Source organism: Pseudopipra pipra, chromosome W (assembly GCF_036250125.1).
Source record: "Pseudopipra pipra isolate bDixPip1 chromosome W, bDixPip1.hap1, whole genome shotgun sequence".
NCBI classification, from domain to species: domain Eukaryota; kingdom Metazoa; phylum Chordata; class Aves; order Passeriformes; family Pipridae; genus Pseudopipra; species Pseudopipra pipra.
In genome coordinates, this window is record NC_087580.1 from 11,396,414 (window position 1) to 11,416,548 (window position 20,135).

The 20,135-nt window shown below is 55.3% G+C and overlaps 1 long non-coding RNA gene across 2 annotated transcripts; it reads left to right on the forward strand.

Annotated features, from left to right (window-relative positions):
• The first annotated feature begins 17,614 nt into the window (after positions 1-17,614).
• On the forward strand, positions 17,615-19,791 carry LOC135406151 (uncharacterized). Of its 2 annotated transcripts, XR_010426171.1 has the most exons (3): positions 17,615-17,691; positions 18,408-18,510; positions 19,542-19,791. It is a non-coding gene; the product is annotated as an uncharacterized LOC135406151 (long non-coding RNA). The 2 variants fall into 2 exon arrangements; XR_010426170.1 differs by lacking the exon at positions 18,408-18,510 and having other exon boundaries at positions 17,635-17,691.
• Positions 19,792-20,135: the final 344 nt, after the last annotated feature.

A 20,135-nucleotide genomic window follows, 5' to 3' on the forward strand; every position in this document is an offset into this window, starting at 1 on the left:
GCTGTTGGAAATCACTCTTCTGCTGTACTTCTTATTTCATTCATTTCAGCTTCCAGCTATACATGCACAACAGAGGGCATTCTACATCTCCCTAATTGAACAATACAGCTCAATTAAATAGGAAAAGTCATTCTTGGACTAAAACCCTCTTAGGCAAATGTTCTGCTCTTATGCTAAGTAACTCTTTTTATAAAGCTGGGACTTGAGTGCTGCTCAGTTGTATTTATTTTTTAATTTTTTTTTCCAAAAGACTTGGAGACTAAGACCAAGAAGATTCATCCATTCATTCATGACAAAAAGAGACAAAGTTTTGACTCCCTTTTACAAGAGCAGCAGAGGGGTTTGAGCAGAATTCAGTTTTTCTGCTGACTGTTCATCAACAGAGCCCAGGAAAGGGGAAATCACCCAAACCATGGCTGTGGATCAAGCTGGAGAAAGATCTCTCTGCTCAAGGTTTTATAGCTCTGGCTGGAAAGATGGAAAAAAGAGAGATGAGAACCACTAACCCAGAGCAGGGAAAGCCCTGTGCCCTGCCCAGCCTCAGCATCCTGGGGGCTCTCCCACATGGCCAAGTGGCTTTTCACACTCCTGTCCCTGGAAGCACAGAGTTGGAAATGTGTTTAATTGTTTGACTGGGATGCTGTTTGTAAGTATTCTCAAATAAGGAGTTGAATAAACCCTGCACATACAGATGGGTTAAAAAAACCCAGGTAGGTTATTGCTACTCAGCACTATTCAGATTAAATGACCATCCATAATACAGGTTTTACCAATACAAACCCCAATTTTGCTATTTGTTCCCTTTCTTAGTCTTCCAGTTGACTAAAGTGACCTGCTAAGCTTTATGCAGGTTGGGTTTAAGCACCACAGATCTTCCTGGGCTAAAGATTTCTATAAATGAAGTGGAAACACAGATTTGGTCTGACCAAGTTCTTACACTGAGAGAACTGCTGGAAAAGTAAATCAGTCTGGAGTTAAAAGCAGCTCAGGATTAACTGGTCTCCTGAAACTCTGGAGGAAGCCAAGCCTAAAAGTTGGGTCTTCCAAGCACATCTTGGCTCAGCAAACATGGCTGGGGAAAGGCCAAAAGTGGGGGTTAATAACAGTTGTGTCCACTGAGTCTCACTGAAACCACTGGGAAACCAAAGAGGAGGAAAGGTGCTGAAGTACCATCCTGGCACTTCTAATGTGTAGTCAATATATCTCAGGAGAGCTTGGGACTGGATGGATCCAAATTTTTATTCATTAAAAGATGTTTGGCCACATCTGAGACACCTCCAGCAAAACCTTCAAGTGACAGAGGATCAACTGCTGATCAACTGGGAGCTTAGGGAAGAATTAACAGAAGAAACAAATGTGGTAGAACCTCATTTTTGAACCCTTGAGTTCTTTAAGTCAATTAAAAAAATAATCCCTGTAATTTTAAAAATGAAATGGTTGTAGATTCTTTTTTTGGGTCCCCCAAACATTTTTTTTTGAATAATGCAGTGAGTGTATCAGTTCCCTCACTGGAGGCCACGTGCTGGTACATCTATGCTGTAATTATGGACCTAAGCAAAAATCCCAATTTCCTTTGCAGGAAGGAGGCAAAACCTGCTCCTTTTGCTCTGCCTTCCGAAAGCTGAATTCTGCACGTGACACTCACTGCACTGTTTTCCAAACACTGTGACCTCGTTGTTCTGAGGCCTTGATTTTCATTGATTTAACCCAGCAATTCAAAACACCCCAACAAAAGCTTTCTCTTTCTTGGGGTCACGTTGAAGCAGATTTTTTTATCCCGCAGGTTAAGATAAAATGATTGTATCTAGGGAATGGCAAAGAATGAAGTTATTTCCCAAAAACAACACCCTGTTCAGTGTATAGAATACTGCTGTCTTGGTTCATAATGAATGTGAACCTCCTTTGTATTTAGATTACAGGCAGATTTGACACCAGAGCTTTTGTTTTGACATCCCCAGTTTTGGGGGACTGTCGCCGGAACAGAGAGATTTCTCTGCACAGTTTTTCCTGCCCTCTGTAGACCTTGCTTGCCATGGGAGTGCCAAGCGTGGATTGTTTGTACTGATCGACTGGGGGAAATCTGGGAGGTTTAGACTTGTTAGCTGGGGGTCTGATTCTAAGGTTTGAGAACATAATATGTTTCTAGTGAGAAAAACCTTGAGAAACTGGAGATAATGAAACACCTGCAATGGGGACAAACTTTGTGTAGGGACATTTCTGAGCACTCTCCAAGGGTTTTGCAGATGAAAACATTGTGCTCCTAGTCTGAGATAGTCCCAGGATTCATTTTACCAAGGCCTGGAGTGGCAGAACATGGGGCAATGGATTTAAACTGACCAAGGGGAGCTTTCTATCGGATAAAATGAAGAACTATTTCCCAGCCCTGCTGTGCCCAGAGGGGCTGGGGCTGTGGTGCCACTGCCCAGAGCAGCCTGCCCTGGGCAAGGCTGTGGGGCCAGAGCCGCCTGGGCTGTGCTGGGGAGAGGCCCTTGGGGGGGAGAGAGCTCAGGGCAGGTGGGAGAGCTTGGAGGGAGCTGGGCTGGGCTGGAAAGGGCCTGGCAGAGAAAGCCCTGGGTGTGTCTGTGACACTGTGTGAGCTGCAGGGGGAGGACTCAGCCCAGGGGGTTGTGGTGCAGAGCCAGGGCCCGGGAAGGGATGGAAAACATGCAAGTGCCAGCGAGAGGAGGCTGCTCTGTGCCCCTGGTGGCACCAACAGAGCAGGAAGGTGGCCCAGGACAGTTGTCCCCCCCAGCCTCTCTCCCCAGCCATTGCCAGACTGGCTGCTCAGCCCAGGCTTAGGGGTGAGTTTTGCTGGGCCCCCTCCATCCTCCTGCTGGGCTCAGGGCCTGTGCCAGGGCCATGGCCAGCCCTGCCCGGCCTCTCTGCTGGCCCAGAGCCCGGCAGAGCCTGGAGCAGGGCTGGCTGTGAGGCCCCACAGGGACACGGCCTGTCCAGGAGCTTGGAGAGGGGCTGAACGGGAAGGCCCCGGGTGCCCAAGGCCAAGGACTGCCCTGGGCATCCCGACAGAGGGGCCCTTCCCCACCCTGAGTGCTCCTGTGCTGGGCTGGGCCTGCCCAGGGGGCTGTGGGACCAGCTGGGAGGCAGCGGGGCACAAAGGGGCCACGGAGCCGCTGCCAGGGGGGACAGCAAGGCAGGGACAGACAAGGGATTGCTGGGCATGGCCTGGGCTGGGCAGGGGCACTGTGGGGAAGGCAAAGCTCCCCTGCAGTTGGGGCTGCAGGAAAGTCCAGAGCCCAAAGAGCCTCAAGGGCTGTGTTGGACACCAAGGCTGCAGGAGGGAAAGGCAGGGCTGCTGTGCAATGGGGAGGGGGTTTAACTCCAGCAGACACTGATGTGGTGCTCAGGGACTCCCTGGCTTCTCTGCCTGAGGCTTTCCTGGAAAGGTCTCTCGGGCCTCTGTGCTCAGGGAAGGGCTTCAGGGAGGGGGAGAGCACGTCTGGGCAGGAACCTGCTGAAATCCCCGAGGGACAAATGGCAGTGTGTGCCCCTGCAGGGGACTCAGCCTGGCCATGGCACAGCTGGAGCTGCCTGGCTGGGAGCAGCCCTGTCAGAAGCTGTGGGTGGGCAGGGAGCTGGGCAGGAGGCAGCCGTGTGCCCTGGCACCAGGGGAGGCCAGGAGCACCCTGGGCTGTGGCACCAGGACATCAAGGACGGGCATTCTCCAGGTCACTGTGGCTGAGGAAAGCTGAGGGAAGAGCTGGGATGGTTATAAATTGTATCGTGTTTAAATTTTGGTTGTGGGCAAGGAAGAGAAACTTTGTGTGGCTCTAAGTCTCACCAGTTCCAGCCCTCCCAAAGAACACAAACCTGAGGAGTTGTGGTTCCCACTCCAGTGGCACTTGGAGCTACCTCCGTACCCAGAGCACAGAGCTCCCTTGTGCCACAGAGTCCTTGGAAATGGAGGGATTAAGGACACAGCACAGGCTGTGGGGAGCAGTTGCAGGGCATGGTCAGGGCTTTGGGGTGGTTGTGAGCCCAGGGCAGGACCCGGCACTTGGCCTTGTGGAACCTCCTCCAAGTGGCCTGGGCCCATGGATCCAGCCTGTCCAGATCCCTGTGCAGAGCCCTCCTGCCCTCCAGCACATCAACACTCCCCCAGCTTGGTGTGCCCTGGGAACTGCCTGAGGCTGCACTCGATGTCCTTGTGCAGATCATTGAGAGAGAGATTGAAGTGCCCTGAGCCCAGTGCTGAGCCCTGGGAACACCCCTGGCTGGAACTCCATTGCCCACCACTCCTTGGGCCTGGCCATCCACACAGAAGTTTCCCCAGTGAACAGGTGTTGCAGAATGTGTTGGATAAAGGTCCTGTAAGCCCAGAATATTGGGAGGAGAGCAGATTCAGCTCTGCACAGCACAGAATTTCTTTCACTTTCTCCCTTTTCCTCCCTCTGTGGATCGAGGGAAGTCGTGACTTCAGTGTGTGACTCACTGTGTGCAAAGGGAAATATGGACAGAATCCACCTGGGCTGGGTGTCCCTGTAGCTCTACATCTCCCCCTGAGGTGGCAGAGCACACAAACTGCCCATCCCTGTGTCCCTTTCTCCACTGGCTGTGCTTTGGTTTGGCCCAGAAACCTGCCAAGGTCCCTTCCAGGATGAGTCCCAGTGCACTGCCCTGCACCGTGGGCCTTCCCCTCCTGGCCCAGCATCTGTGGGGCAGCAGAGCTGGGTCAGTGCAGGGACAGGGCTGGCTCTGACAGGGGCCATGAAGCCACTGCCAGGAGGTGACAGCAAGGACAGTTTGCAAAGAACAAATTTAGATAGGGTGCCTTTGTTGGGATCAAGGGGCCATTGTGACACCAGAGAAAGTCAGGGAATCAATGAGCTGTTGTGACACTTCAGGGTCTCCTGGAACCAAAGGAACCCTGGGACAGTTTGGAACCTCATGGAGTCAAGGGCCTATTGAGACCCTGCGAAGCTGATGGAAGCAGAGGAATTCTGGGAGAGTGTGGAACTTCCTGGAATCAAAGGGCCATTGTGACACTGCAGGGCCTCATGGATCTGAAGGAAAGCTGGGAGACTGCAGAATCTCCTGGAATCAAGTGGCCTTTTTGCACTGAGGGGCCAGAACTGGACACAGCACTCGAGGTGGGGCCTCAGCAGTGCCCAGCACAGAGGGGCAATCAGTTCTCTGCTCCTGCTGGCCACACTCTTCTCCACCAAGGCCAGGATGCCCTTGGCCTTCTTGCCCCCCTGGGCACACTCTGGCTCATATCCAGCCGCTGTCAAGCAGCACCCCCAAGTCTCTTCCTGCTGAGCAGCTCTCCAGCCCCTCTGCCCCCAGCCTGGAGTGTTCCAGGGGGTTGTTGGGACCCAAGGGCAGGCCCTGACACTTGGCCTTATTGATCCAGCCTGTCCAGATCCCTGTGCAGAGCCTTCCTGCCCTCCAGCACATCCACACTCCCACCCAACTTCATGGTATCAACCAATGTACTGAGGGGGCACTCGATCCCCTCATCCAGATCAGCAAGAAGGATGTTAAACAGGAGCAGCCCCAGCCCTGAGCCCTTGGGAACCCCACTAGTGACCGGCCCCAGCTGGATTTAGTTCCATCCCCCCCACTCTCTGAGCCATCAGCCACTTTGTCACCCAGCAAACAGTTCCCCGGGCAAGCCATGAGCAGCCAGTTTGGGCAGGAGGTGCTGGGGGAGATGGGCTCAAAGGCTTTCCTGAAGTCACAAGAGACACATCCCCAGCCTTTCCCTCAGCTCCTGAGGGGTTCATTTTGTCAGAGGAGGAGACCAGGTTGGTCAGGCGGGACCTGCCTTTCCCAACCCCACCCTGGCGGGGCCTGATGCCCTGGATGTCCTGCCCGTGCCGTGGGATGGTGCCCTCGGGTGCATCCCTTCTGGGCCCAGGGCCTTGTGGGGGTGTCACTGGCAGGGCAGGTCACTGAGCATTTCCTGCTGCATTCCAGGGGCTTCACTCAGCTCCCCATCACCAGCTTCCAGCCCTGGGCTCTGGGCATCCTGAGGACAAGTGGGTTTAGAAGTACAGACTGAGGCAATAGAGGCAACAAGTCCCTCAGCCTTTTCCTCCTCCCCTGACACTGGGCTGCCCTCTCCACCCAGCAAGGGATGGAGACTCCCCTGAGCCCTCCTTTTGCTGCCCATGGATTCAGAGACACGTGTTTTTGCTGTCTTTAAGTGCAATGGCCAAATTCTGTTCTGGTTTGCCCTTTCCCCTTTGAATTTTCTCCCTACATAACCTCACCACATCCTCGTAGTCCCCCCAAGTTTCCTGCCCCTCCTTCCAGGGGTGACAAACTCTCTTTTTTCCCTGAGTTCCAGCCTAAGTTCTCTGTTTAATCAAGTTGTGCTTTTTGCCCCCTGGCTTGTCTTAGGGCACATGGGCACAGCTCCTGGAGCTTTGAGATTTCCTCCTTAAAGCACCTCCAGCCTTCCTGGACTCCTTTGCCCTTCAGGATTGACTCCCAAGGGACTCCAGCAGTCATTCTCCCAAACAGGCCAAAGTCTGCCTGCCGTCAGTGCAAGGTGTCAGTTCTGCTGCCCCCTCCTTCCTCCCCCCAGAAAGGAAAACTCCAGCATTTTGGGGTCTCTGTGCCCGACGGCTCCGACCACCACCTCCCCCACCAGTCCCAGAATCATGGAATGCTTTGGCTTGGAAGGGACCTTAAAGAGCAGTTTAGGAAGAAGCACTTAAATGCAAAGTCTTTTCCTCTCAGAGATGAAGAATTCAAGGACTGTCAGAAATCAGACAGGATCCTGGGCAGTGCTGAGCTGTGGGGTGAAGTCACAGCCCCACGAAGCCCCTGAAGCTTGAGGGCTTTGAAAGATTACAGAGTGTTAGGCCCTTTGCCATGAGAACAGTAAGGCTAACTAGATAGTCCCCATGGTCACAGCCTTGAGATATAAAGAGTACAAGGTCAGAGCAGTCTGGCTGAAGGCAGCTGCTGATGCCTAAGTGTTTTTGCAAGAATATGTTTCTATCCTATGTGTGAAAGCAGAAGCGAGCGAGCTCAGTAAAGGCTGTGCTCTGGGGATCCCCTGTGAGCAGGGACAGCACAAAGCCTTTCCCACGTGCCTCCCTCACCTGGCTGTGGTCTCCCTGTTTGTCAGCACTGCCACATTTTCCAACTTGAAGCCCCCCTCCATCTCCTCCCCATCCCTGGATCTGGCCCTGTCAGTTCTGTACTCAGTGGTTCCTCCAGCACTGAACCCCCTCATCTACAGCCTGAGGAACCAGGAGCTCAAGGATGCTCTGAGAACAATGATGACTGGATGCTTTTCAGGAGCAATCAAGTGCCTGTTTTCTGGGCTGTAGCATTCAGAATGGGACTCACTGATGGCCCAGCCTTTCTGCTCAGGTTTTTTGTGGAGCTCATCGAGTTGTTCTCACAATAAGTTTCTGTGCAATTAAATATTATTATGCACCCACCTTCTAATTTTGTGTTCACCTTTTGACCCAGAGATGTATAAATGATGAATTGTACTCTCTGACTATTTAAACCATATAAAGGACCCTGCAGTGCCTTCTTTGTCCAAGACCCTTCTTCTTAGCTGTTCCCAAAGGACAGCACACTGCAGGACAGGGTGTATTTGCAAAGGGGAAGGGGACAAGAATCCCAGCCCAGCAGCACTGCCAGGGAGCAGCAGTGCTTGGTCTTCCCAGAGCTGCTCTCTTGCCCCTTCCACACTGTCCTCCTGAGCCCCTTTCTGGCTGTAAGGCCTGAGTGCTCTCTGAGCACAGTCCTGGGGGCTGGAAGCCCTTGGAGCACAGGCAGGGACAGGCCCTGGGAACTTGTGAAGCAGAGCTGGGCTCCCTTCCAGCATCTCCAGGATGTTCTGGGATCTTCTGAGGGCAGGGCATGGACTGGGGCACTTCTTCTGTCACCTTGCTCCAGGGCTGGGACTCTCCTGCAGTGTCACCATGACACTCCTGCTCTCTGCTTTCCAGGTTCCATTTTCAGATCCAGTCTTCCCCTCCTGTTCCCAGGGACATCCTGGGAGTGCTTCAGAGCTGCCATCCTGGGGCAGCTCCTGCCCAGCGTGGGCAGGCACAAGGTCTCTCCCCCTGCTCCTCTCCCCTCCCCAGTGCCACTGTTTTCTGCAGCCTCCTCATCCCTGCCCAGCACAGCCCTCCTGGCACAGTTGGACACAGCCCTTGTTCTACCCCCTCCTCAGGCACCTGCCCAACCCCCTCAGCTCCAGCCTGATGGCCACAAACCTTCAGGGCAGGGAGGCACAGGGAAATGCTGAGGAAACCCTTCAGCTGCACTCCAATCCAATTGGAGGGGTTGGCCTGGAGGAAGAAATCCCTTCTATTCTCCAGAACCACCAGGACAACCTGTGTTGTGTCCTGGGCACTCCTCTGGCAGTGTGGGCTGTGGAAAAGGTTTTGGTGTCCGGGATATTGAGAAGGCTGGGCAGTGTCACTGGGAGACCTCTCCCAAACCCTTGGAAAGGCCAGAGCCAGCCCAGAGCTTCCTGGGGCCTTGGCAAAGGCAGACCTGGAAGCAGTCTGCAAACAGGGCAGCAAGGAGGGGTGGCAGAGTTCCAGACTGCTCAGGCTCAGCAGGGAAGGGGAGAGGGCAAGTCCTGCTGCAGCCATTGCCAGGCATGGGAAGGACAAGGCAGGGATTGCAGAACCCCTGTGGGAGGGAATAGAAGGGGATGTTGTGTGCCCAGACTTCAGCAAGGCCCTTGACATGGTCTGCTGGGGTCTCTTAGAGCCAGACTGGAGTGCAGAAGTGGAAGATGTGGTGGGTGGGAAGTTGGCTGAATGAAGAGTGTCCAAAAAAATCCATGGTACAAAGTCCTCTTGGCAGCAACTTCCTGATGAAATCCCTCAGTGAGCAGCCCTTGAACACCACTGTAGAACATCTTTATTATCTCTCTGTACAATGGGACCAAATGTATTTTCAAGTCCTTTGTGGGTGATGCCAAATTTCAGGGAGCCCTTGAGCAACCTGTCCTGGTTTAAAGACACAGATTGGGCAGGGAAATCCAGTCAAATGAACTCACTCCCCTTTTATTCCCCACCAATACAGGGAGACAAAAATACCAGGAGGTATAAGTGAAAAAATAACAATTTACTGACAAGAAATATAGCAGCAAAACCAACAATACCAACAGAACAGTTCAAAGCAAGAGCCGAGAGAGAAATTGCCTCCTCTCCCCCCTGCCCCAACTCCCTTTTGTAAAGACAAACCCAGGGATCAACAGGTGCCTCCCTTCCCCCTCTTCCCCCTGACTGAACAAAGAACAAACAACAAAACCAGGGGAAAGAGGGGGCAAAGCAAACTCTGGGAAACTCTCTGGCCTGAGATGAGTTGTGCTGCCCAAGAACACGCTGACTCCAGAGGTGTCCCAGCGGGGCAGAGCCGGCGACTCCGGTCCGTGCGGCGGGGGGGAGGCAGCGGCTCTGCTTGATCCCATGGAGTTCTGGGGAGGCACAGGGGCTGCCAGGAGACTCTTCAGTGGCACTGTGGCCCCTTGGTTCCAAGAGGTTCTACAGTGGGACAATGGTCCCTTCACTCTACAAGGTTACGTCCTCTCACAGGGTCCCCTTGGCTCCAGGAGGCCCCTCAGTGTCACCAAGCCCCCTGGATTTAATGAGCCTGCACTGTGTCCAAATGGCCCCGTGGGACCACAAGGTTTCACAGTGGGCGGGTTTCCACGAGGTTCTGCAGGGTCCAAGGGTCCCTTTGGCTCCATAATGCCTGGTCACAATGGCCTCTGGATTCCATGGGATTCCTCAGGGTCACAATGGCCTCTGGATTCCATGGGATTCCTCAGGGTCACAATGGCCTCTGGATTCCATGGGATTCCTCATGGTCACAATGGCCTCTGGATTCCATGGGATTCCTCAGGGTCACAATGGCCTCTGGATTCCATGGGATTCCTCAGGGTCACAATGGCCTCTGGATTCCATGGGATTCCTCAGGGTCACAATGGCCTCTGGATTCCATGGGATTCCTCAGTGTCACAATGGCCTCTGGATTCCATGGGATTCCTCAGTGTCACCATTGCCTCTGGATTCCATGGGATTCCTCAGGGTCACAATGGCCTCTGGATTCCATGGGATTCCTCAGGGTCACAATGGCCCCTTCGTCCCACAAGATTCCAGAGTCCTGGTGCTCCTTTGCATCCCTAAGGCCCTGTAGTGTCACAATGGCCCCTCGATTCCATGAGATTCCAATTTGTCCATGGGTTCCTTTGGCTCCAGAGGGCCCTGTAGTGCCAAAATGGCCCCTGCATTCCATGAGTTTCCACAGTGTCCTCTGGTGCATAGGGCCTTCAGTGGCACAATGCCTCCTTGATTTGCACAGTGTCCCAGGGTTCCTTTGTTTCCATGAGGCCCTGCAGTGCCACAATGGCCCCTTGATTCCATGTGTGTCACCACAAAGCTGAGCCCACCCAGATGAAAGTTTGGGGGAGATTGGGAGGAACTGGGACAAAAAGGATTGGATATTTCGGGAAGGAAAGAGGGGCTTGGCCAACAGACAGGAAAGATTTTGATGAGGTAAAAACAGGTTTAGGTAATTCTGAGGGTGCTGAAAAACTGACTGTGAAACAGTCCTGATGGACTTTTACCCTCTTTGTAACCTCAAGCCACACCACTATCCAAAAGTGCTGCCCCTCCCATTGAAAGGAATCCACTGCTCTAATCCCAACCTCAACCGGACCTTGAAGGCAAAACCAAAAGCCAGAACTCCAAATTCCTATTTGTCCTCTAATACCCACCCTAATCCCAAACCTGTATTACCAGTATGAAAAGCCAAGCTTTAATCCTAACCCAGCCCAAAAAGCTCTTCCCCTAATCATGAACCAGACACCACCAGCAGAACAACAAAGCTCCCAAAGTTCTGCCTCATCCCCAGCCTGAGCTCTAAACCCCAAGCCCTGACCATTGAGCACCCCCCAGCCCTTGGGAGCAGGGCAAGGACCTGCAGGGCCCAGAGCAGGCCCAGGGGGTTGGCAGAGGAATGGGAGGTGACCTGGATCTGCTCAGCTCTGCAGTGACCCCCAGGAGAAGGGCCTGGGCTCTGGCAGGGATGTCCTGTGGCACAGGGGCTCAGGATCCAAGTTCAGAAGGCCAAGTGCCCATGGCAACAGCCAGAGCTGGTGCAGAGCCATCAGGGAGGGTCTGGAAATGCTGCTGGGAGGGGGTGGGAAAGCAGGAGGGGGGTGTGCAGCCTGCAAGGCCAGAGCAGCAGCAGGGCCAGGGCAGGACAGCCTGCAGGAGAGATGGCCAAGGGCTCTGGCAGGGCTGCAAGGCCCAAAGGCACCCAGGCCTTTGTCCCCTTGCCTCTGGCAGCTGCCTCTGCCACTCAGGCCACCACAAGCCACTTTCCTGGCAGGTTCTGCCCTTGGTTTCTGCCTCGCCCCTCCCCAGGAGCCTGGCAGGGGTTGCCCAGTTTTGGGCCTTTGTTGTTCCTGCCCCTCCCATCCCAGTGCCCCCCAAACAGCCCTGAGCCCCCCAGGAGGGACAGGATCTGCTGGGCCAGGGCCTGGGGCTCAGGCCTTGGCCTTTGTGCTGCACAAAACCAAGGCAGGCTCTGCTCAGCACTGCAGGGGCCTGCCCAGAGCCTTGGTCTGCCTGCACTCCTGGCCTCCAAGGAGCTGCTCCAAGGAGTCCCTGGGGAGGCTTTGGCAGTGCCTGCCCTCAGTGGGGCCCAGCAATGCTTCAAGGCACTTGCAGTTTGGCTTCTGACTTCTTCAGCAGCTGCTTCAGTCTTCTCTCAGCACTTGAGGAGAATGCATGCAGCTCCAAACACACTGTGGGACTCATTAAAACACAGAAAAACAAATCCTTTCCCTTCCTTTAATTGTCTTCAAGTCTTCAAGACATCAACAACTAATTGGAGTTGTTTTGTTGTTTAGCTAAGGAGGAAGATTTTAAAGTGGACGTCATGAAAAATATATATTTTTTGATGAAAGGGAGTGATTTCCACAGAGCCTTGGGATGCCAGAGGGTCAGGACCCAAAGGATTTGGATCCAAAGATAAGGGGGCAAAAGACATTAGTAGCATTTACTTATTGATCAGTTTAACAATTATCAAGTGATTCAATAGCATTTGCCAATATTTTACCAGTGACTGAATTAGAGATTCCCAAGAACAACATTCACCCCACAGTCAATTCACAGCCACACCCGGGCAGAGCTGTGTGGACACATCAAGAGCTGGGTGTGGAAAGGTGCCTCTCCCAAATTCTCCTTGTTGTCAGGGAAACACTGCCACCAATCCCTTTGTGCTTCCCACCAGACCAGGGTCCCAGCTGGAGGAGGGTTTGTGGAGGGGGATCAGAATTGTCCTGGCCATCAGCGCCGCTCTTTGGAGTGTTGCAAACTGGAGGGTTCCCGAGCTGGGAGAGGCTGCCAGAGGTGTCCCACTGAGAGGGAGGTGCTGGGGAGCTGCCAGGGCCTCCCTCAGCCCCGCTGGGTGTGGGCTCACAAGGGGACTGGCTTTAGTCATCTGCTGAATTTCCATCCTGGTGGCAGGAATGACTGTAATTTCCCAAATATTTGGGAATTGCATCCAAACATGTTCCATTTGGGTTACGATTCAGGCAGGGAATGTTCCAAGGCTTTCATGGGATGACTGATTATCCTGTGTTCCCAAACCATCCCACTCTGGATTGTTCCCACCTGTATCATCCAGAAGCACCTGGTCCAGTCCAGGGACACTTCCCCACCCCCCTGGTCCAGTCCAGGGGCTCTTCCTTGCTCAGCTGGTTTGGTCAAGGCTTGTCAGGAGCTCCTGAGATCCTCGACCAGGCCTGAGGACAATGGGGGGAGGATGCACCACCACAGGGGCAGTGGATTTAAACTGACCTAGGGGAGCTTTCTATTGGATAAAATGAAGAAATATTTACCAGTGGGGCTGGCAAGAACTGCAACAGGTTCCCAGAGAAGAGGATGTGCTCTGAGCCTCATGATGGGCAGCCAGAAAGGGGATTTGGGGACTGGGCAAGACTTGTCCTGGGATGTCTCGGAAGGAACTAAAGCAAGGGGAGGATCCCAGTGGTCACTGGAGGAATAAGCACGAGAAAACAGAGAGCAAAGAGGCTGAAAAAGCTGGTCCTGTTAAACAGGAGGCTGGTCAAGACACGTCCTTGGCTGTGCCCTGCAAGTGATCCCCACAGCCTGTCCCTAAGTGGGGACTGAGAATTGGACCCAACATGTGCAGGGACAGATGGAGGGGTTTGTCCCCCTGGCCCTGCCCAGAAGGGACACCTTTCAGGAAGGGTTGTGGCCTTGGCTGTGCTGAGGGTTGCCCCGGGCAATGCAGCTTGGGATTGCAGTGGCACTGTCAGGGCTCTGCAGAGCTCCTGGCAGTTCCTGCATTTGTCCCCAGCAATGCCAGAGACCTGCAGGGGTTGCAGTCAATCACTTGTGCTCTTTGGGACCCCGACTGGCTCTGCTGAATGGGAGCAGGCCTGGAGTTCCCAGGCTGTTCCTGCATCCAGGGTCGGGCCTGCAGTGACGTTTGTGCAGCATTCAATTGGGGCAGTGGCAGGATGGCCATGGATCCATTCCTGCACAAACACAATGGGGCTGCGTCCCAGGCAGGGGGAGAATGGGCCCAGGAATTTTGGAAGGATAAGGAGCAGGGAGTTTTGGCCCTGTGGAACCCCATGGAACCAAAGGAACCCTGGGACATGGCAGAACCTCCTGGAATAAAGGGGACATTGTGACCCTGCAGCACCTCACGGAACCAAAGGGAGTCTGGGACGTGGCAGGGCCTGATGGAAATGAAGGAACCTCCTGGGAACAAAGGGACCCCGGGACACTGCAAAAGTCAGGGAGACAAGGGAACCCCAGGACACTGTGGAATCTCCTGGAATCCAGGGGCCATTGGAATACACTGGGGCCTCCTGGAACCAAAGGGAACATGGGACACTGCAGAACCTCATGGAATCAAAAGGACCCCGGGACTCTGTGGAACCTCAGGGAATCAAGGGGCCAGTGTGACATCCCAGAACCTTTTGGAACCAAAGGGAACCAATGGGACTTTGTGGAATCTCATGGAATCCAGGGGCCATTGTGACACTGGGGAAAATGATGGAATCAGTGGGCCATTGTGGGCACTGCAGTGCACTGCAGGGCCTTCTGGAGCCAAAGAACACTGGGAAACAGTGCAGCCTCATGGAATCAAGGAGCCATTGTCCCACTGCAGAGCCTCAAGGAATAAGGGATCCAATCTTTGCCTCAGATTTTGTCAACAAATTAAATTTAAGGAATTACAGAAGTGGGATTGAACCACTTTTGTCCCACAGGTTTTAATGATTGCCCAAATGAGAATATTGATATAAAATGAATCATTTATTCTTACAAAAGATCAGACAAAAATCTTAATCAGAATTATTTACTAGACAGTATAAAGGCTAAAACTACTAGTAGTACAGTATAAGACAGGATAGTGCCCTATATTGAAGCAATTATTGAAACAATTACATTAAAGCTAGCCAAAAGAAATAATTATTACGTAGAGATCTGATGGAACTCACCCAGACCAACGGTCACTGGGAGATTTCTTTTGCTCAGCCTTGAGGAGTGTCCTTGGAGGGCGTCCCCAGCCAAGGCAGGAATCTCCACACATCTACCCCAAGAAGGGCTGTGTTGGAAGAACCTGCCTGGATGAAAGGGGACTGGACTTCTCTAGTCTAAAGTGACTGACTGCTCCTCACAAATGGACAGGCCAGTTCCCAGCTTCTCTGTCCCACCCACCTTCCAAAAGCAGGATGTGTGTTTGCAGTTGGGTGAACCAGGCTGGTTTGAGCATCATCCAACACCAAACCCATTCCCATGGTGGCACCAGTAACTGGCAGATCTCACAGGCAGCTTGCAGGAGAGCTGGCACTGTTGGCATTGTCTGATGGCATTTTAGGCCTTATCAGGGCAGGCCCTCCTGCCACCCGGGTCGAGAGGTTGGCTGTGCAAGTCCATCCTGGAGATGCACAGGGAGCCAAGAGCTGGGCTCCTGAGTGACATCCAGCAATGGACAGGGGGGTGGGACTGAGCAGATGAAAGTGTCTCAGGTAGAGCTGGACTGGCAGCACAAGGGGGAATTATTCCTGGCTCGCTGGGCCCAGGACACCTCAGGGCCTCAGGGAAGAGCTGCAACGGGGAGGCACAGTTAAGGCTGAATACCCTCTTTGCACTGGAAGGTATTTTTTGTTGCACAGGCATTTAAAAGCATTTCCCAGGACAGAATTTCGGGACAGGGGCACAGGTAGGTGTGGGGAATCCCGGCTGGGCCGGGACCCCTGGTATAGAACGAAAAACTGACTGAGAATAAAGGCCTTAGTGCTGACAGCAGGCACCCTGAGAAGAGGAGAAAAACATCCAGAGAACAAGGCCACTATTCCTGTGAGAACAAGGACACTGTCTCGTGGGAACGAGGGCTTGTTTTGAACAGAGTGACTGAGAAAAATATAAACATCAAAGGAAAAGAGGGACAGGTGCACAGAAATGTTGTGAGAAAGTAGAACTGAGGAAGTGCAACTAAAATCCACCTATTGGCTGTAAGAATTGCAGTTTGTGTGTTGAAATGGACCTACCTGTGTGGTAGACGTGTGCCTGAAGAGCTGTATTTAAGAGGCTGTAAACTGCAGCTCGTGGCTGCTGCTGCTGCTTCGTATCCGTCCCAACCACGACAGGTAGGTCCCAGCCTCACTTCTGAATACCTTTCTTTTTCTTTTCTTTGTGCCTTTCCACTGTGCTGCTGATTCAGCCTAAACTCAGACTCTGAAAGCAGTTGGGGGCTCATCAGTTGGTTGCGGTAGCAAGTAAAGAGCCTGAGGAGGGATCCTGCGGAAGGTTTGGGAGCATCTCTGGGCACAGGGGTGCCAAAAGGGCTCGGAAGCGGCAGAGCTGGTCCCCAGGGGTGCTCCGCTCTCCGGCTCCTCGTCTCCCTGCACGAGACACTCATTTCTCGGCCGAGGAGGATGAGGAAGGGAAGGAAAGCAGCGGGTGGATGCAAAGGGCTGAGCGAGCAGGCGGGGGAGGAGAAAGGCTCCTTTGGAAGAGCGAGACAATTAGGGCAAATTTGGGATTAAAGCGGAGGGGCAAAAAGCCGCGAGCGGTAATTTGGGACTGCAAGGTCTGCCGTCAGCGGGACCGGGAGCGGGCGAGGATGCGGGAAAGGCGGGGAGCGGGACGGGAACAGGCTCGGGGCTGCCGCGGAGGATCCCGCAGGTGCGGGAGGAGCAGCACCTGGGCTGCGGGAGCGCGAACGGGGCAGGGGGCGGGCACCGAGCGCTGCCCGGGGCCCGGCGGGGCTCCGGCGGGGCATCGAAGGGGCAGCGAAGGGGCAGCGAAGGGAGCACCGTGGGGCTGCGGGAGCCGCGGGAACCCCGGGAGCACCGCGGGGCTGCGGGAGCTCCGGGAACCCCGGGAGCACCGCGGGGCTGCGGGAGCCGCGCCGGGCAGGGCAGGGCAGGGCAGGGCAGGGCAGGGCATGTCCCCCCCGCCCGCACAGGTGAGCGCGGCTCGGCACCGGGAGCAGGCGGGGGGGGTTAGAAAGGGGAAAGAAAATGGGAATAAATAAGGAAATTAGGAAAGGCTGCGGCTCGGGGGAAGGAGAGCGCGGCCGCGCTGCGGGAGCCGGCGGGGATGCGGGGCCGGGCGGACGCGGTGCCTGCCCCGCCGGGCTCCCCGCAGTGCCCCCGCGGCTCCTGGCCGGGCGGAGCTCTGTGCGGGGCTGGGCGCGGGGTCCGCAGAGTCGGCCCGGGCGGGGGTCGGGGCGTTGCCCCCGGGCACGGGGAGCGGGAGCGGCGGGACCGGGAGCATCCTTCGCTCCCTCCATCCCTCCCTCCCCGCACGCGCAGGGATGCTCCCGCCAGGCTGGCACAGACGCGCGCACAACTTTTTGCTGGCTAACGCGGCTGGAGCTGAAGCTCCTTTCGCCTTCCCCAGGCTGATGCTGCTCCCGTGTCGTGAGCAACAAACTGCAGCGGGTTGTTTTATTGATCCCAGACAGGAATGACTTGCTCTCTAAACTACAACTTAAAGGATGCTGCTTGCATAACAAGTGGGAAGAGTTGGGATCTTACATACTGATTATCCGTCACCTTTTAGGCTCAGCAAAAGAGGGTTTGTGGGTTTTTTGCAAGGAGGGTTCGATGTTCTGGTGCCACGTGATTTATTTCCCTTGGGTTAAGGAGTTGGCTTTGTCTGACAGTTCTGTGTAGTTAACTGAATTTAAAACACTCTTTAAAAGTCAGAGGTAAAGACAAGGCAGAGTGAAGGAAGGCTATTAACCATCAGAGAACTCAATTGCCTTTTTCTTTGCTCTCGTGGTCTTTGTGAGTTCTATTTGCTGGGCCCTGCTGGAGATGGCTGATCCCATCAGGGGCAGGGGTGGGCACAGCCCTGGTACTGTGCAGGCCCTGCCAGGGAAGATGCTACTCCTTCGAAATCCTCTTCTGGGTTTGAAAGCCCCTAAATGCTGCCAGGTCTCTTTTGAGGTGTGTTAGATTAGAGCAAGTGTGGGGTTTCTTCCCCCTGTGGCCTGCAATGCCCCCTCCCCCCCCGTGCCAGCAGTTGGCAGACTCCCTTTGCTGCTGCTGCTGCCCTGGTGTTGAGCCCCGCGGTTCCCCAGAGGACGAGCCTCCCTTTGCAGAGGGTTTGGCGCGGGGGGAGGCGGAGCGGCGGCGAAGAGCGGCGAGGAGCGGCTGGAGGAGATGGAGGCCGAGATGGCGCTGTGAGGAGCGGGGGGAAGGGGCGGGGCTTTGTGGCCATGGCAACGGGGGCGGGGCCGGGGCTGCAGGGAGGGGAGGAGTGCCATGGGAACGGGGGCGGGGCTTGGGGTGGCCATAGAAACAGGGGCGGGGCCTGGGTGGGTGGTGGTGGTGGTCTGGGGGAGGCCTGAGGGTGGCCATGGCAACGGGGGAGGGGTTTGGGAGTGGCCATGGCAACGGGGGAGGGGTTTGGACGTGGTGGCTGGAGCCTGAGTGTGGCCATGGCAACAGAGGTGGGGTCGCTCTGGTGGGTGGGGCTTAGAGGCAGGAGGAGCTTTGGGGTGTTAATGATTGTGGGCGGGGCTTGGAGGTTAATGGCGATAGTGGGTGGGACTTGAGGCAGTGGGCGGGGTTTAAGGGTGTCCATGGCAATGGGGTGGGGTTTGGGGCAGTGGGAGGAGCTTGGGTTCCTATGGCAACAGGGGCGGGGTCTAAAGGGTTGGGGTGGGCGGTGCTTGGTTTCCCGTGGCCATGTGGGCGGGGCCAGGGGCTTGGTGATGGGGGTGTTATTGGGAGGGCCCTGGGTGTTACTGGGAGCACTGGGAGGGTGCTGGGGGGTCACTGGGGTGTTACTGGGAGCACTGGGAGGGTGCTGGGGGGTCACTGGGGTGTTACTGGGAGCACTGGGAGGGTCACTGGTGTCACTGGGGGGGTGTCACCAGTGCCCCTCCCCCCCCAGGTTCGAGCAGGAGGTTTTGGGGGCTCCAGGCCGCGCCCCCGGGGACCCGCTGGCCCCGCCCCCCATCCTGCGGCCAATCATCGCCACCAACACCTACCAGCAGGTGACCTTTGACCCCCCGAAAATGACCCCTGACCCCCCCAATGTCCCCCCAAAGTCCCCCAATATCCCCCCAGTATCCCCCCATTTTCCCCAATGTCCCTCCCATGTCCCCAATGTCCCCCCAATATCCCGCAAGGTCCCCAATGTTCCCCCAGTGCCCCCCCAATCTTCCCCAATGTTCCCCCAATGTCCCCAATGTCCCCAATGTCCCCCCAATGTCCCCCCAATGTCCCCCCAATGTCCCCAATGTCCCCAATGTCCCCCCAATGTCCCCAATGTCCCCAATGTCCCCAATATCCCCCCAATGTCCCCCCAATGTCCCCAATGTCCCCCCAATGTCTCCAATGTCCCCCCAATGTCCCCCAAATGTTCCCAATGTCCCCCCAATGTCCCCCAAATGTCCCCTCAATGTCCCCAATGTCCCCCAATGTCCCCCCAATGTCCCCAATGTTCCCCCAATGTCCCCCCAATGTCCCCCAATGTCCCCCAATGCCCCCCCAATGTCCCCAATGTCCCCAATGTCCCCAATGTCCCCAATGTCCCCAATGTCCCCCCAATGTCCCCAATGTCCCCAATGTCCCCAATGTCCCCAATGTCCCCAATGTCCCCCCAATGTCCCCCAATGTCCCCCAATGTCCCCCCAATGTCCCCCCAATGTCCCCCCAATGTCCCCCCAATGTCCCCCCAATGTCCCCAATGTCCCCCCAATGCCCCCCCAATGTCCCCCCAATGTCCCCAATGTCCCCAATGTCCCCCCAATGTCCCCCCAATGTCCCCCAATGTCCCCCAATGCCCCCCCAATGTCCCCAATGTCCCCAATGTCCCCCCAATGTCCCCCAATGTCCCCCAATGCCCCCCCAATGCCCCCCCAATGTCCCCCCAATGTCCCCCCAATGTCCCCCCAATGTCCCCCAATGTCCCCAATGTCCCCCCAATGTCCCCAATGTCCCCAGTGTCCCCCCAGTTGGAAATGTTTGCCATCATCCAAACACAGGTACAACTCACAGCTGTCCCTCCTCACGTCCCTCGCAGGTCAGCAGCGACATCCTTGGAGGAGCCTCAGGATTGCTCCCTGCAGTGATCCCTGCTCCACCCTTGGAATACAGAGCAAAATCCCAGGGAATGCTCCGTGCCTGCAGCTCTCCCGCTCTGGGCTGTGCCACCTCCACACAGCTTCTCCTGGGAAGTTCTCTGCAGCCCAGCACAGGAGGATCCAGCTCTGCTCGCGGCCCTCTGCTCCTGGAGTCGTCGAGGAGCAGCTGCAACAATTCCCCGAGTCCCATTCCCGCCTTTTGGGACGTTTCCTTGGAGCTCCCTTTGTCCTGTGACATGTTCCAAACCTCCTCAGATCCCCCCGAAAACTCCCCCAGGACCCCCCAAACCCTCCTGTGACCCCCCAAAATCCAGCAGAGACCCCCAAACCCCCTCAAATCCCTCATACCCCCCCCAACTTCCCCCCAAATCCCTCATGTCCCCCCAAATCCCCCCAAATCCCTCATGTCCCCCCAAATCCCTCATGTCCCCCCAAATCCCCCTAAATCCCACTCCCACCTTGCTGGCGAAGCACAGGGAATTGATGGATTCCCCAAAATTCTCCTCCAGGGGGAAATTGGTTACTAACATGTC